This window comes from Schistocerca cancellata, chromosome 3 (genome assembly GCF_023864275.1).
Source record: "Schistocerca cancellata isolate TAMUIC-IGC-003103 chromosome 3, iqSchCanc2.1, whole genome shotgun sequence".
NCBI lineage: Eukaryota > Metazoa > Arthropoda > Insecta > Orthoptera > Acrididae > Schistocerca > Schistocerca cancellata.
This window is the reverse complement of record NC_064628.1, coordinates 773,790,771-773,807,554: the sequence shown is the minus strand read 5'-3', so window position 1 is coordinate 773,807,554 and position 16,784 is coordinate 773,790,771. Positions and strand designations below refer to the sequence as shown.

The 16,784-nt window shown below is 42.3% G+C and overlaps 1 protein-coding gene and 1 non-coding gene across 2 annotated transcripts in view; one reads left to right on the top strand and one right to left on the bottom strand.

The window, feature by feature from the left end:
- The window catches only part of LOC126175809 (protein Skeletor, isoforms D/E-like), a 346,786-nt gene that overhangs the window by 297,571 nt on the left and 32,431 nt on the right, over window positions 1–16,784 (bottom strand). The window lies entirely within an intron of this gene.
- Trnas-gga (transfer RNA serine (anticodon GGA)) lies at window positions 13,158–13,232 on the top strand. The gene has a single exon. It is a non-coding gene; the product is annotated as a tRNA-Ser (tRNA).

Genomic DNA, 16,784 nt, shown 5'->3' with positions numbered 1-16,784 from the left:
GTGATGTCCTTAGGTTAGTTAGGTTTGAGTAGTTCTAAGTTCTAGGGGACTGATGACCTGAGAAGTTGTGTCCCATAGTGCTCAGAGCCATTTTTGAACTAAATGTCAGGAGCGTACCGAGATGGTACGCCGTAGTCCTACGAATACAGTAAAGAAATACTTCCAGATGCCCCAGAAATAAACAAATTTCGATAAATGATAAATATATTCTCTCAATAAATGTGATCTAGGGCATACAATTTCTTAACAGAATATAACAGCGTTATTTTAAAATAATGGAGATAACACGGCAATATTATCTAAAATAATGGTTCACAGAACGTTATAGTGTCTGTAATAGGCGGGCGTGACAGTACTGTGATTGACTCCCGAACAACAGGGACTTACATGCATTGAGAATAGAAAATAGTGCATTGGGAATGGCTAGGTGCTACCCGAAATCTGGATTTGCGTAATAAAATCTAAAAAAGGACGACTGATTGCTGCACTATATAATTTATAAGTCACATAACAGTCGCTGAGTGCACCCACTTTCCGAATTTGAAGGTAACCTGAGGAATAATACTGGAACTCAATACTTCTTGGGATATCAATTCTACATTATAGCACCTTTAAAACGCTCTTACATGCTACCGACTATTTTTGGTTTGTACTGAGGCCCAATTAGTTGCCATTCTTCCTTCAAATCCTTTTTAGTCCTTCTTTAGAGATTTTAAACATGGCTGAAACAGCAACTGTTGAAAATCTTCACGGTAAATGATAAAAGCCAAACAGTTGCAAGATAAAGATTTATTAAAATCCTTGACCACGGTCTCGGTATATCTAAATATACCTTCATCAGAAGCAAAATACATTAAAATCACATCCTGCAGAGGAGATACATAAAACAATCGTGCCAAAGGTGTGGTCAGTAGTTAAAACATCATCTCTATTTATACAACATAATTAGCAAGAGAAGTGCGATGTGAACACGGCGTAGCATCAGTACTTCGCCTGTGTGTAAATCCTTATCCTGCAACTGTTTAACTGTTATCATTTACCGTGAAAATCCTTCTTTAGAATTTACTCCACTTTTCCTGATGTTTATGCCGAGTTCATCCCGTAAATTCTCTTTGGGTTTAAGGGCTGCTGATTGAAGTGGCGTCTGAGCAACACTGGGGCAGTTATAAAGAAGCATTTCTTTAGTAAGATATGATGTGTGGTTTTGCACATCACCTTGAAAAATTCGAATGCAGATCTAAGCCCGTATGTTTCTGCACTCCTGCACAAAATTTGCTTTGGGGTTGAATAAATGCTTCACAGAGTTCTCGGGGCGCAGATTTGTATTCAGTTTCGAATTTTTGAAGTCTTACACCGTTGTCATCGTCATGAGATTTCAGTTGGCGGTTACGTACTCCCTTCAGTTATTCTAATTATGAAGAGTTCACGAAGTCATGGAACTTCCATATCCCACCCGAGATTACGTCGCATGTCGATGTCTATGACTGAATAGGAAGGGCTAATTTTGTTAGATGATTTTTTTTCCTTTCAGCATCAATCGACCGTTTCTGTTTTGACAAGACATCAAGTTATCTGCGACTGGGAAACGTAGTTCTGACTCTACATTAACGTTGAGCCTTACGAAACGGAGCCTTTTGTCCGGGTTCACTTCGTGCATGTGAAGCTTTTCGCTTGTCATTTTTCTGTTGTATCCATTCTCTCTGATAATTCCCCGGACAGTCGATTCACTTGCCTGCTTAGCACATAATGGAGCAGCTGGATTGCTATTTGAGATACACTTAATAGCGGATTACTCTTATTGTTTCTTATGATTAATTTTCTGTCTCTTTCATTAAGCTCCCTGCGCCAACCCGTTGAGAGGAACACATTCTATGCGATCTTTCTTCTCAAATCATCTTTTAACATCTGCTTTCGTACTACTGGGTATATGTAGCAACCTAGCAATATCTGTCTGACTGCGACCTTTCTCACGGCGAGAGGTGAGAAGTTGTCGCTGTACGAACATCGTGTCAGTTTACCTGCATCCCATTGTGACCTTGTGGACCGCGTGGCAGGACGAAACAGTTGTAAATGAGTGGACCGGGACAAATAGGCCGGTGTACCGCACAACCCACGCATTTATACAAGGGAACTCAGGTCTTGCTATTACGTAAGCTTACATTCATTTCTATACGACCCTTTGTATGTTTATTAACATTCTCCAGTGATTCGGTGACGCTTTATTATTTGACAGCTGTCTCTCTACTGATCAAGAGTACTTGTGTGTTTGTTTGAAACGTGCTCACTCAACATCGAACGTGATTAAAAACAGAGTCTAACGTAATATTAATGACAGTATCGGTATGGTCTGTCTCAATTTCAGGGAAGGCAAACTCGATCAACGTGCAGGCGTACATTGTGAAAGGTGCACTACATACGGAGTGATACGTATGCTGACATGTTTAGTCCTGATACTAAGTCTCTGCTTACAAGATGAAATGTACCATCCATAGCGAAATAGCGCTGTATCCATATGCGGATTTACAGTACAAGTTTCTCGTGTACAGACAACCAAATGGAAACTGTAGAAATACTGATAGGTTTTATAGGCCGAAATAAACAGTTAAGACGACTTCAGACGCACACCATGTTTCCAAGACTACAGGACAAGTGCTACAACAACAAAACGGTCTAGAAGAACAACTAACCGTATAGTCTTCCAACCTGGAAAAGGCAGTGCTTGCTCATGCTGATGAGAAGTCGTCAGTGAGCACTCGATCAATCGCAAATGTGATTGATGTTACGTCCAATGCTATGTTCAAATTAATGGGAAAAAACATTAGCTAGACTCCTACCTGTTACAGAAAGTACAAGCCTTAGCTCCTACTGACATCGGATCTCACGGCTTATTGGGCCAATTGTTCAAAAAATGGTTCAAACGGCTTCAAGCACTATGGGACTTAATATTTGAGACCATCAGTCCCCTAGACTTAGAACTACTTAAACCTAACTAACCTAAGGACATCACACACATTCATGCCCGAGGCAGGATTCGAACCTGCTAACGTAGTAGCAGCGCGGTTCCGGACTGAAGCGCCTAGAACCTCTCGGCCACAGTACCAGGCGGCCAATTGTTGCTGTATTTCTAAATGGTCAAGCCTCAATTTCCTGAGTATGCACTATGAATGGAAAAATCTGCTTTCCCATGGGCGGAATGCTCAGTTGTCCCAAGAGCAACGTATGAACCTTTGAAAATCCCCTTTCTGCAGTTGTGAAGAACCATCAATATAGATTTGCAACGAACTTGTGAACGTGCGTAGTCAACGATTGGTAATGGTTCAAATGGCTCTGAGCACTGTGCGACTGATGACCTCAGAAGGTATCAGTCGCTTAGAACTTAGAACTAATTAAACCTAACTAACCTAAGGACATCACACACATCCATGCTCGAGGCAGGATTCGAAACTACGACCGTAGCAGCAGTGCGGTTCCGGACTGAAGCGCCTTGAACCGCTCGGCCACAGCGGCCGGCAACGTGTAAGGAAGTGAATTGTTAGTGCAGTGGCTACGAGCATGGTTTTTAAATTTCGAAACACGTGTTCAAATAGACTCCCACGTTTTTTTTCTTTTGTTGTTGCGGCAGCACATGATGTCAATATTTATTTTCACATCGTGAAATACAAGAGAATTATTGACAAAAGAAATGAATATTAAGAATCTTATTAACCCCAAAACACAAACGGCGGGGAAAATGCTACAGTGTTGTTAAATTGTACTATTCAAAAATTTATTCAAAGAAAGTCATAGTCTATGCATTAGTTATTAACTGTTATTGGATCTGCAATGGCATACTACATAAAAAATTAAGTACGAAATGACCTATATCATAACCTACTGTAATCTCAAATTTTACGAGCGTTTAGTAATCTAGGAATAAAACAAATTTGATTATCACAAATCTTATATAATTAACAATAATTGAAATTTAAAACATACGAAATCTAGCATTTCTTTTTATGCATCGATTTTTTCTTTCATGCTTCAAGGGAACCAGTGTATACCCCATGGCGATATGTATCACAAAAATGTTCGAAACATTAAAACAGGAGCACCACGAGCAACGTGCGAAGGCGCATATGTCATAGACGCATTTGTTTGTGTGAATATAATTAGTTAAACACCCACGTTAAAGCGGCTAAATACCACTCGATCTAGCGATAATATCGCGGCACATTACGCATATCGAAACATTTGCTCGATAGCTGTAGCCTCCAGCTGATTGTGGATCTTGGCGTGTATTTTAATTGCATCGCTTCTACTTCTGATTACCCTTCACTGTGCTATAAAACAGAGCACTGCTGTAAACGGACAATGTAATTTTTCACTTGTCACTTGGAGTATACGTTGGCATAAAGGCATACACTTTGGTGGAACTACTTTTAATGAGCACGTCAGTACTCCGTTGTTATTGACAAACAATCTGTCTTATATGAAAGGATCGCTTTGCGTGCCGTACAAGTCAATAATGTATAGAAGAGGGTCAGTCTTTACGTAAGGCCGCAAAACTTTGTCCAAAAACTAACGATACGTTTCTTTGGAGAACAGTCCAGATTTTGTGATTGTTTCCACTACCTTTTTAGAAGCAAACAAAAACCGTTAAAATGAGTTTTCTGGAAACTGTTAATCCATGCCAGTCGCGATGATAAAATGTATTTTAAGTAATATTTGAAATGCTGACTTCTTTCGTCAATAATTACATTTTATTTCAGGATGTCAAAAAATATTGATGACAAAATAAAATAAAAGACTGGTTGCGAAGAAGGGTCGCGAAAACTGGAAACTGTGAGCTTGACCACTGCGCTACCAACTCACTTCCTTACAAGTTGCGCCTGCGGACTGCCAAAGAGGCGTCGAGACACTGATCGTAATTTTCTCGAAAACTATTAAGTGTTAGCACCTATGCCAAACTAGGTGTACCTTTTTTTTCGCTGTTCTTTCGTGCTGCTAAGTTTCGACAATATCAAAGAACGACCTGAGGCGGGTTCCCCTTGTTAGACTAAAATCCAGGTAGTGATTTTGTAACAGTTAGCTATGTTAACGAACATGTATCACTGGCTTCTGTGTGGCCGAATATTTGAGAATTTTGTGAGGAAAAACACTGTGTGGTCCGTGCACACGTGCGGGACTTGGGGCCGCTTTTGCTTCGAGCTGAAGTTCCTTTTCTTCTCGGAAATAAACTTTGCGCTGGTGTGCAGTCTGCTGCTGCTTGTTAGGAGTTGGCAGAGACGGGCGCGCTTGAGTTGGCAGCGCGCACAGCCACGTGCGGTGCGTCGCAACGAAAGGCGACGCGACGAGGCAGTGGAGCGGCCGGCGAAAGTAGCGAGCGGAGCCACTTAATGTGTTTACACGGCCGACCGGCGCGAGCAGTGCCGCTGCATCGTAACAGCGCTGTCGAAACACCCGCCCCAAGGTGCACTCCGAGGCGTCACACCGTGGTGGGAGGCCCATTACGTCACTGGTGCAGCGTCTTCCGCTTTCGGTGGGGGCCCCACGGACGGGGAAGCTTTACATAACGACGCACTTGAGTGGACGAGGCAGTGTGTCTCGGCTTACCGAGCAAAAATATTGGTATGCTGTCAAAGTTGTTCCCCGCCTCTGTAGTCGTTGATGCCAAGTCATGTTAATGTAGCGATGTCCGACCAGGAGGTACCCAGTGCGAATCATAGTGGTGCAGCAAATTTCCATTGCGAATGCAAGGCAGCTTTTCGATTCGAACGAAATCGTGGCCTGCAGAAAGTATTACGGGGGATCGGAAAGTGATGTTTTGAAAGTTTACCGTCATACCTCCTTGCCTAGGGACGCCAGATGAAAGTTGATGTCGTCAAGCCCTGAATCAAAATTGCGCAACGGATAACTGGGGAGAGGAGCTTGAGAGCGCTACCTAGAGAGCGTGTCCTTTCTGACGATACTAGGCAAGGGGCTGGAGGGCTCACACGCTGATGTGTGCGTCCCTGCATTCTATAGCTTTTATTTTAAATAAATTCCTTTAACTTGACTTCTTTGTGATTTTTAAGGTATGTTAAAGATTGATGACAGTTGATTCCTATTTATTTTAAACATTATCACTCGACTTTACAGCGATAGCAGCAATTGTTTCAGTTTACAGATATTACAATTTTACAACTTAAAGCTCGGGTATATTATATGCTAATCTGCACGCACATTTCTACGGGTAAGACGGAATTGCGTTGGCCAAATGTATACCACCAAAGTCTCCCAATATTTTACATAGGACATTTACTATGTAAGGAGGATAACGGGTAAACTGGGGACCAGATACTTTAACACAGGGGGTCAAATTTCCGGAATTAAACGAGCACATTCATTACCTTACACAATCCGAAGCTGGAAATAAAAGAATTAGTACAAATATTCAAATACCTCTCTTCCATGCGTGAACATTGAGACAGACGCACTGAGGGCACGTCTGCTCACTTACCCGTCTTCTGTAACACCACCCTAGGATATGGCGGGCACCCGGAGGTCTTCCTGGGCCCCGGTGGAGGGGGTGGTCGGACCACTTGGCCGTGACCAACCTCTCCACCCCAAATCTTGTGACACTGGAAAGTCTTTGACTTTTACCTGCCTGTGCTGTCTCTCTGATCCCCTAGCCAGGAGTAAGGTTGGCACTACTATACTACAGAAGTACTTCCCAACAAAGATTTGGCCACGCTTTACGGAAAGGTGTGAGGAGGATTAGGAAAGTTCATGTGCAGATTCACATTCATGTACAAGAAATGCGTAATACACGACACATATAAATACGTATTATGAAGCCTGACACATTTCTTTCCACCCGTCCACATGGGTTCTGTTGCACCCGCGGCCGGCCGCGTCGTGTAATAAAATTGGCTGCGGAGCCGCCTCTGTTTCTATTTCCCGGTGCGAGCAAGCAGCGAAACCTGCTGCTTATAGAGCGGATACTACCGTTTCAGTTTCCACGTATGTAGATATTCGTTTGCCATCAGATCACTTGTCTACTTCATAGTCGCCCCAATCATTTTTAAGGTTAGGGTCTCTTGCTTACTCGTAAATAACTTATAGTGAAATGGCCAGCCAAATATCAGAAGACGTACATAGCCGGCATCGTATGCTTTTTCTGTTTCGCAAGCACAGAAACTCAACAGTTACTACCAAAATCATTTTAGATGTTAATCCAAGTGCTCATCCAAGCGTATTAGAGGTTCGCAAAAGCAAAATATGGTTTTTCTAACTTATAATTCGGTAATTTTGATGTTTCCGACTCGTATCGATCAGGAAGACCAACAATGTCAGACGATGACATGATAAGGACGGAAGTGGAAGGAGATCCATGCTAGACAATCGAAAAACTGTTAGACACTCGTAACTCACCTTAGTCGACCATACAAGAACATTTGCAGCAGATTGTTAAAGACAAGCAAAGCTAACCGACCCACCGAATGCAACGTAATGCCTTAGCGGCACAATACAGAAGCTTTTTTTGACCGCTTGGTCACTGAAGGTGACAAATGGGTCATCTACGATAATCCAAAGGGCAAAAGGCAGTGGCTCCCTCCGAGCGAATCTCCAAGAAGGAGAGATAAGCCAGGTTTGCTACCAAAAAGGCGCTTTCGTATGTTTGGTGGAGTATTCGCGGTGTTGTTGATTTTGAAGTGCTGAAACCTGGACAAACTTTCAATGAAAACTTTTACTATGAACAGCTGCGTCGAGTAAATCAATGTTTAATTCAAAAATGCCCAGAGATTGTCAACAGAAAAGGTGTTACTCTTCAATGCGATAATGCATGACCGCACTGCGCAAGACGAACCCTGGAGAAAACTAATGAACTGGGAGGAGAGTTATATCGTCACCCATCCTCGCTCGGTATGCGCCATCGGTTTGCCAAGTACGGTGTTTCTATAGTTTTGACCCTTTTTCGCTTGACTCACTCCTGAAATATTTACGTGCGTTTTGAAATAAGTGTGCTTCATTTAGACAAAGCAGTTTCACGAAATTCTAATAATGCTATCATTTTACATATGGTTTAGTTAGTTTTACGTTTTTCCAATTTGTCTTGCGTGAGTTACGGAAAGTGACTATAACTACGCAAATACTGATTTGTTTTTTGATTTACATTACATTATTACTTGTTCCAAAGACCATTAATACGACATTTCGTAATGATGTGGAACATGTCAGCTTAATATAAGTTTTCTTTAATATTAGTTTTTCCTACTTCATATCCAAAATATTTTCTTACAGTTAGTGCTTCATATCTAAAAATTCATCTATTGTGTAGCAGCAGTTCTCATTCAGAAATTCTTTTAATTTGTTTTTAAATGCTAGTTAGCTATCTGTCAGACTTTTAATGCTATTTGGTACATGACCAAAAATTTTTGTGGCAGCATTATTCACCCCTTTCTGTGTCAGGAGATTTAACCAGAATTGTGAAGATCATCCTTTCTTCTTGTGTTGTATCTATGCTCTTTGCTATTTAATGACAAATCCATAAGTGAATATATTACTCTGATTACACGCTTTTGTGCAATCAGTACTTTTTCTCTTAATGATGGATTACCCCAAAATATGATGCCATATGGAACCAGTGAATGAAAATTGGCATAGTACGATAATTTACTGATATGTTTGCCACAAAAATTTGCAATAACCCTAATAGCGTAAGTAGTTAAATCTAAAAGTTCAGCAGATCATCAATGTGTTTCTTCCTATTCAATTTCTCATCAATGGATACCCCCAGAAATTTTGAATGTCCTACCCTAGCAGAAGACTTCTGTTCAAAGTCTATATTTATCAATGGTGTTATGCCATTTACTGTACAGAACTGTATAAACTGTGTTTTATCAAAATTTAGTGAGAGTCCATTTGCAGAGAACCATTTAATAATTTTCTGAAAGACATTATTCACGAGAGTCTCCCTTAATCGCGAATTCCGTGATGGTTTCTTTGAAAAAAGCATGATTCAGTTTCTCCCCCATCCTTATCCATTCCAAGTATGTACTCAGTCTCTAATGATCTCTTCGTCGACGAAGATTCATAATCACCCCTACTTTCCGTTTGATTAGCTTGTCCAGCAACGTACTGCCCCCTCGATGTTGTCAGCCCACAGCTCGATCTTGAGTTTTATGTTGCCTACTACTAAGGCGCAACGACGCGTCGCGCTTTGGACGCTACCCGTGGATAGGGAAAAACACATTTCTCGAACTGTCGGCTACAAGAAAACGTCACCCAGATGTAAGTAGCGAGGGGCACTGATGTGTGGTCAATATTTAATTATATCACTGAAACTTCCGTTCCACTCGCATGCACAAGGCGCTATCTAAAAACTGTGAACTGTCGTATAATTGTAATAATCTTTCACGAAGCAGAAATTTACTGGTGTTATATAATGTGCTATAGAGAGCATTGAGTATCTCCGTAAATCGGTGCAGAGCGTCAGAGAAGGACGAAAAGAATGTACTGTTACATTGCTTTGTTTGAACAAAGGGTTTCAGTTATAAGGGGGATATTCGGAAAGCAAGGTCTGACAGGTCGCGAAAGGGAAACCACAGTGAAAATAAGAAATAGTTTATTTGCAAGAGATTGATAAACTTTCGAGCTGCTCCCCTGCATAGCCATTGCTCCGATTTAGGCGTTTGTTACAGAGTTGTACCAACTTACCAATACCCTCGTTTTAGGAGGCAGCCGCCTGCGCTTTCCGCCACTTCTCTGCTCTTTCTCTGTGCCAAAATGTTGTCTTGACGGCCAGCGCTTCATGTGAGCAGAGATGAAACGCAAGGGAAGCCAGTTACAGGCTGTATTGTGGGTTATCAGAAACTTCCCACCGAAAACTCTGCAGGGGCGTCCTAATTCCCTGCACTGTGCGGCCGGGAATAGTCACGAAGAAGGAGATGCATGACATCTACGTTATGTGGGGTTGCATGAAATCAGGCGAAACCTTGCATCGGGCGCCCGTACTTGGCGGGAAACAGTACTTTTCTACGCATCTTTGCGTGCTCGCTGTGTGCTCAGAACTGAAAACAGCGAGGTGACGTGAACGAACGACAGGTATACTAGAGACACTTCCTAACAAATGTGAGCAAAGCTGCATCGGATTTTCACTGTCATTTACGTTTCGCGACCTATCGGGCTTTATTGTCCGAACAGCCCTCGTAAATAAGCAACATAGTATTTCTTCTTCTCTTGGAAGAACAAAACAGGAAGCCGTCTGGTACGAAATATTCAACGAAGTTAACGTAAAGTACATCGATATAACTGTGACACATAAATAGTTTTCTAACTTTGTCCACAGTAGTGGTAAAATGATGTGCTGCGGTATAGCGTTTGAAGAAGTTCATTTACAATGGTCTTTTCAGAGACAACTCGTCTTCACACTGAAGCGAATATGGGGAGAAGTTTACAGTAGCCGGTGATTCTGTCCGAATGTTCATTCAGGCCTTAACTGCAGTATATCATACAAAATATTGGGGGTTATAGGCCAAGTGGCGGAACGATTATTACGTAGCAATAGCGCCGAATGTATTCGTACGTCTTCACCTCTTTAACGTCTCATCACTTAATACTCTAGGCTGCCAGTTTACTTCACATTCTTCGATCATGGAGAAGAAATTCCACTTAGAAGAAGGAGAGGGATACCAAACATGGAGGCATACTGCGTTCCATCAGTCTCAAATTACTATAACTTTGAACTCTTTCACCAATAGTTTAAAAGTTTTAACCGACAAGAAAACTAAGACGATATTATTAAACAAAGCTGGCACATATCGTTGAGACTGGGCGTGCTCTCGATGGTCCGCGTCTTCCTAACGCCGTAGCTCGACGTCTTTATTGTTCCCTGAGGCTATGAACACCTGATAGAGGGCGTCGATTTAAGACGTCGAAAAATCGTGCTAGGGAGACGCTGAATATCGGAAGAACATTCGAGTATGCTGTAATGAGGGGTGGCAGAGCTGTCGCTGTTCCGAAGACATGTATGGAGGACAGAATCCTCGACGAAAAGTTGCAGACAGGTGAAGTATACATTTGGTGTAATGAAAGGTAGCTGGCGTTAAATAGGCGTAAATATAAGACAGTTCACATATGCTGCATGCAAAATGGGCTATATATTTTGATCACAGAATTAGTGATAATGTTACAAGACTGGGACACAGCGATGGCATTTCTAAAATTTGTGTGGTAGCCGTTAATATTAGTTCAAGGGACAACTGGAAGTCATTAAGAGAGATCTGAGAAATTATACCACTGCTGCAAAGCGATTTCTGTGCGACCTATTGTAAGTATTGTTCCAGTGTTATCGGTCTCCTTTAGATTACCGTAGATAAAATGAGGTCATCGAAAGCACTCAGAAGCATACGACTGTATTTGTGATCGGGAGGTTCAGTCACCCCGAAAGAGTTGTGAAGATGGTTAGGAATGTCAGACGCGGATCTCGAAAAGGAAAACGTTCACTAGGAAATGATCATTAAAACAATATAATAGTAATTTTGGCGCCTAGTGTGGCGTAAACACGGTCATTTCCTTGGAATCCATCCGTACGGAAACAGGAAAAAGACTGATAAATAACATCTACATTTATATCTGTGCTCTACGAGGGACCTCAAGTGTGATAGAGGATACTTCTAGTTTGAATCTTATTTCTCCCCTTCCCTGTTTAATTCGCCAAAGATACATGGAAACAAAGGCTGTCGATAAACTTTGTACAAGGAGAGATCAAAAAGATTTCGCTGAGGATGAAATGAAGACAAGGTATTAGTGTGGCATTCTTGTCTTTTCCGACGTGCGTGCGGTAAATGCGGTAACGTGAACTATGACGTGTTATTACGAAATGCACCCAAACAGGACCAACGTGCTGTTACTCTATCCTTGGCTAAACACCGGTAGATGCCCACAAGAGAATGAAGAATGTGTATGGGGCAGCACGTATGTCGAAAACCACCGTTGTGGAATGAAACGCCAAGGGCTACTGCTGCTTCGTGATGACTCACATCCCCATATCGTAAATGTGATAACTCGTAAGTCACGCCAGCTCAAGTGCGGGTCACTCGAGCATCCGCCCTATAGTACTCATCTCTCGCTATGCGACTGTCAGCTTTCGTCCCCTTGAAGGGTCGACGATTCTTGTTGGATCAGTATGTGTAGACATTTTCATGCAGCAGGACACGGTATTTTAAAGAACGGGTATCTTCAGTCTGGTGTGTTGGAGGTATTATCGCCTCAGTACTCACAGCGATTTTGCTTGATTGGCATACCTATAGTTGACTGTATGGGCTTCGAACAGAAGCCGTAGTCATTTTGCGGGAGAAAGTGGCATGTTAGTCGACTCTTCTTGGAATGTACACTCTCAGATTTTCAAAGACAAACATCTCCGTGAAATGTATCTGATATAGCGTCTGCAACTGGAGTTTGTCGGGCATCTCGGTAATGTTCGCTCACCGACTAAACGATTAGGTAATGATGCGCTCCGCTCTCTATAGGATACTCTGTCTTATCTATCAAGGGTCTGTCTTATCTATCAAGGGTCCAAGACTTATTACGAATACTTAAGAGTCGTTCCTACAATGTTTTCATAACCCAGTTCATTTGTGGTTGAATTACATTTCCTTGAGACTCTCCCACTGAATCTAAGCATGTCCTCTGATTGTCCTACAGTTAGTTTTATGTGGTAATTTCACTGTAGATAGCTTCGGACGATTGCGCTCATGTATATTACGGTTGCTCCCGTCTCCATTGCCTCCGTAGCTGAATGGTCAGTGTGGCTGAATGGTCAGTGTGGATGACTGTCATGCGGAGGATCTGTGTTCGCCAGAATAAGATTTTCACTCTGCAGCGGAGTGTGCGCTGATATGAAACTTCCTGGCAGATTAAAACTGTGTGCCGGACCGAGACTCGAACTCGGGACCTTTGCCTTCCGCGGGCAAGTGCTCTACCAACTGAGCTGTCCAAGCACGACTCACGCCCCGTCCTCACAGCTTTACTTCTGCCAGTACCTGGTCTCCTACCTTCCAAACTTTACAGAAGCTCTCCTGCAAACCTTGCAGAACTAGCACTCTTGAAAGAAACGATACTTCGGAGACATGGCTTAGATGGTAGGAGACGTGATACTGGCAGAAGTAAAGTTGTGAGGACGGGGCCTGAGTCGTGCCTGGGTAGCTCAGTTGGTAGAGCACTTGCCCGGGAAAGGCAAAGGTCCCGAGTTCGAGTCTCGGTTCGGCACACAGTTTTAATCTACCAGGAAGTTTCGATCCGTGTTAGGTATCCGGTACTGTCAAGGATTTTTCTTTCGTGGGAGGGCTGGAACGGACTCCACGCAACCTCGTGATAGCATCTTAAGAGCTACTTGATCGAGTGGTAGCAACTACAGGTCACGAAAACTGAGAACGTCCCGGAGAGCGTTGTGGTGACCCCGAACCCTCCATATCACATCCAATGACGCCGTTGGCAGAGGATGACACGGTGGTCGGTCAGCACCGATGGGCCTTCCACTAATGGATGGAATCCACTGTTTCCAATCAGTTTTCAACGATGGCGTAACCCAGCACTAATAAATCTCTTTTCCTGTTGGTGCGGAGTACGCTACGTTCAGGGACAACCGTGCACTCAAGTGCCGTACTCTGCGTACTTGTACAGACGTAAATTTCAAGCAAAACGGAATCGGTGAATCACTCGCTAGAACTGCCCGTCGACGGTTTTCCCAGAACTTGTCAGCCTGGCGGCCCGCTGCGCGCGGCGACAGTAGCATGTTTTCCGACGGCGTAGTAGCGGCGAAACTCGTTCGCTTGTACGCGACTTGATGACCATCGCGGTTTTTGTGTCATTACCGCGCCGGCGACATTCCTGCACTCCTTTCAGCTGCGGGCCGGCAGCAGTAAGCGTTAGAACGGCCTGCTTGTCACTTCACTTCTCTCGAGGCCGCGATCATCCGCAGCTTCCTGGAAGCAAGAAAGTAAAGGTGTTCCCCGGGCGCCGTGATTTATGGACCGGAGCGCTTTACGAGCCGCTGACCGCACTCTGTTCCCCGCGCGGCAGCAAAATTATTAAAGCTACCTGCGGTTGCGTCGCCGCTTTCGTCGCCCCACCCACCGGCTGTTGTCGGCCTTGCTTTCGCCAGCTGTGCTGCGCTAGCTGGTCTACCACTCCTCGTGCAACACACTGCCGTCGTATTTTTTTTTTTTTTGCTTCTCCATCAGCTACAACAACTAAACCAAATTGCAGTCCAAAGTATTACGACCGCAATAGAACAGCGGCAGTCATAAATTTTCAATTATCGGCTCGGAAAAAAATTACGTAACATTTTTCTTGTGTTTGTTTGCAGTAAATGTCTGTAGTCGCAACACGCACTAAAATTCCCGCGCCACAATACAGATCAAAATGGCATAACCTGTCTCGACTTTATTAATGGGTTGCACCTTTTGTGTTAGCTCCTGTAGTGGCGTGCTAAGGTGCTCTGATATGGAAATTTTAGTGTGCACCATAACTCAGACTTGCATCTGTAGACAAACTAAAATTAATATATTTGCTTGGGTGACCATCCACCGCAGCATCTTATCTCCGTGAATTATTATAATCGGTTTTCCGCATTAAGCTTACTGCAGTTAAAAAGTACTTTTCACCAAATGCGTTTCGTTTTATAGAACTAAATTCTGGAAATATGGTGTACACATCTCTAGATTTTGGTATTTATAGATCAAAAACTATTTAATTATAAAATTGGCGTACAACCTACTATGTTTCTGCCTCCTGTTTACATTTTTTTTTAAGTTCACAGCTGTTTCTTCATTGTTAGCAGAGACTGAATATCATGGATGCACAAACAGTTACCGCAGCTGTTCGCCTTTTATGAAGCCACTTCATCTTACGCTTCGTTTCTGTTTTATTTTTCTTCACCTCAGTTTCGTAAACTTCACAAGTGAAGTAGTACTGTAGTCTCACGTATTCATCTACTTATCATAGTGTTTATATCTATTCATTTGTTTTCTCTGCAGGCTGTGAGTATTGCCAATCTTGTGAAAGTATTGTTAGTGAGTCCTCAAAACAAAAAAATTAAAAATATGGATTCACTAGAGTTTGCATCTGGAAATGTTTGTATTGACGTGCCACAGCAATGCCTCGGCGACGTGCTTGGCGACGTCGCTTGCGGCACAGCGTTCCTGTGTATCGTGCTTTGAAGGCTATTGATATTGACTTGGCTGGACAGTTCAATAAACAACAACTAATTGGAGGTCCGAATGTGTTTCGAGGCCTCCGTCTGAACTTCACATGTGATGTACAAGCTCTGTTTGGAGGTAGTACATGGCTCACACTTGCTGTAGTGTGGGGTAATCATTGTGACTATGGTGGTCTTGAAGCATTTCCAGATGCAAACATTTTGTGCTGGAAAACTTGGAGTATAGCTGAGACAGCAGGACTCTTGCCTAAAGTTCCATATGGCACTCTTGTTCCATCTATGCCATTTGTGTTGAGTACAAGAAGAAAGAAGAAATTAAATGCTGACGAGTACCTGTTTATATGGGCTAAAGTTGGCAATGGAAACTGTAAAATAAAGATTACTTGTGACTGTATGTTATATTACAGACAATAAAGATTGATCCACTTACTCGCCACACGGAACGAAAATGAATAAATACAAAAATTGTGGTGAGTGGATGAACATCTGAAACTACAGTACTAGTTCTCTTGTGAAGTTTACGGAACGGGGGCGAAGAAAAATAAAAGTGGGTCCATAAAAGGTGAAACATGATGTGTACAACCCTGGTATTCTATACTTTAGCCTGCTCTGACAACGATGGACAGATCTTTAAAGTTCAGAAAATGTGAACAAGAGACAAAAACGCCATAAGCAAAATGTACACCAATTTAAAAAATAAATTCTGTTTTTAATTTATAAATGCCGTAATGTAAATTCATATGTGTACCATATTTCCAGAACGGCCACAGAAGATGCTTTGTATGTCAAAGGGAAAGTCGTCTAGTAGAAAATACTCTTTAATTTCAGTAATTGTAAGACAGAAACCACTAATAACTGATAAACAAAGATTTAATTACGCAACTTTATTTTTTCGGGTGATGATTATAACTTATGACTGACTCTCGTGCTATCGTGTTCGTAAACGCTGAAGAACGTAATTCATAGAAGAGTTAGAGGAGATGTTTTTCCAGCAATGGGCGGCGAATGGCTCGTGACAATGATTAGTGAATGAAAGGAGCTCCTAGATTTATAAGGATTATCAGTAAATCTGTAAAAAATAATGGAAATACTGTTTAGCGTTTCACGTACTTCAAAGTGACGTGAAACAGTATTCTTTTTGTATAAGTGACAATTAGACTAAATAAGAAAGGGGAGTATATGGGATTTCTTTTAATAATGGAAAAGATTAGTAGGAGTTGGATTACAGCGGTGACGAACATTCTTGGGAATGAAGTCACGTCAGATCGTCTAAAAGATAAGTCTTTTGCACAGTTCTTTCCTGTTATTATTATATGATTGACTGTCATATAGCGAAAGTCGCAGTCGTTATTTCAGTTGGCACCCATGATAATGTCGCCACGTCATCATCATATGCATCAGGTATAGTTCTGCGTCTCTGCTTTCTTGGATTTTCTAGGGTTATGTACCAAAGCCTCACATCATTGCCGCGAGATTTTTATTTTGACGAGTTTCTGTATCATTCAATCGAAAGAACTGTTCGTCGTACTTAAAATATTTGTTTCGTTAAACAGAACCTTGCGCCAGTTTTATAAGGCGTGTTTTACCAAGACTGTCTTTTCTG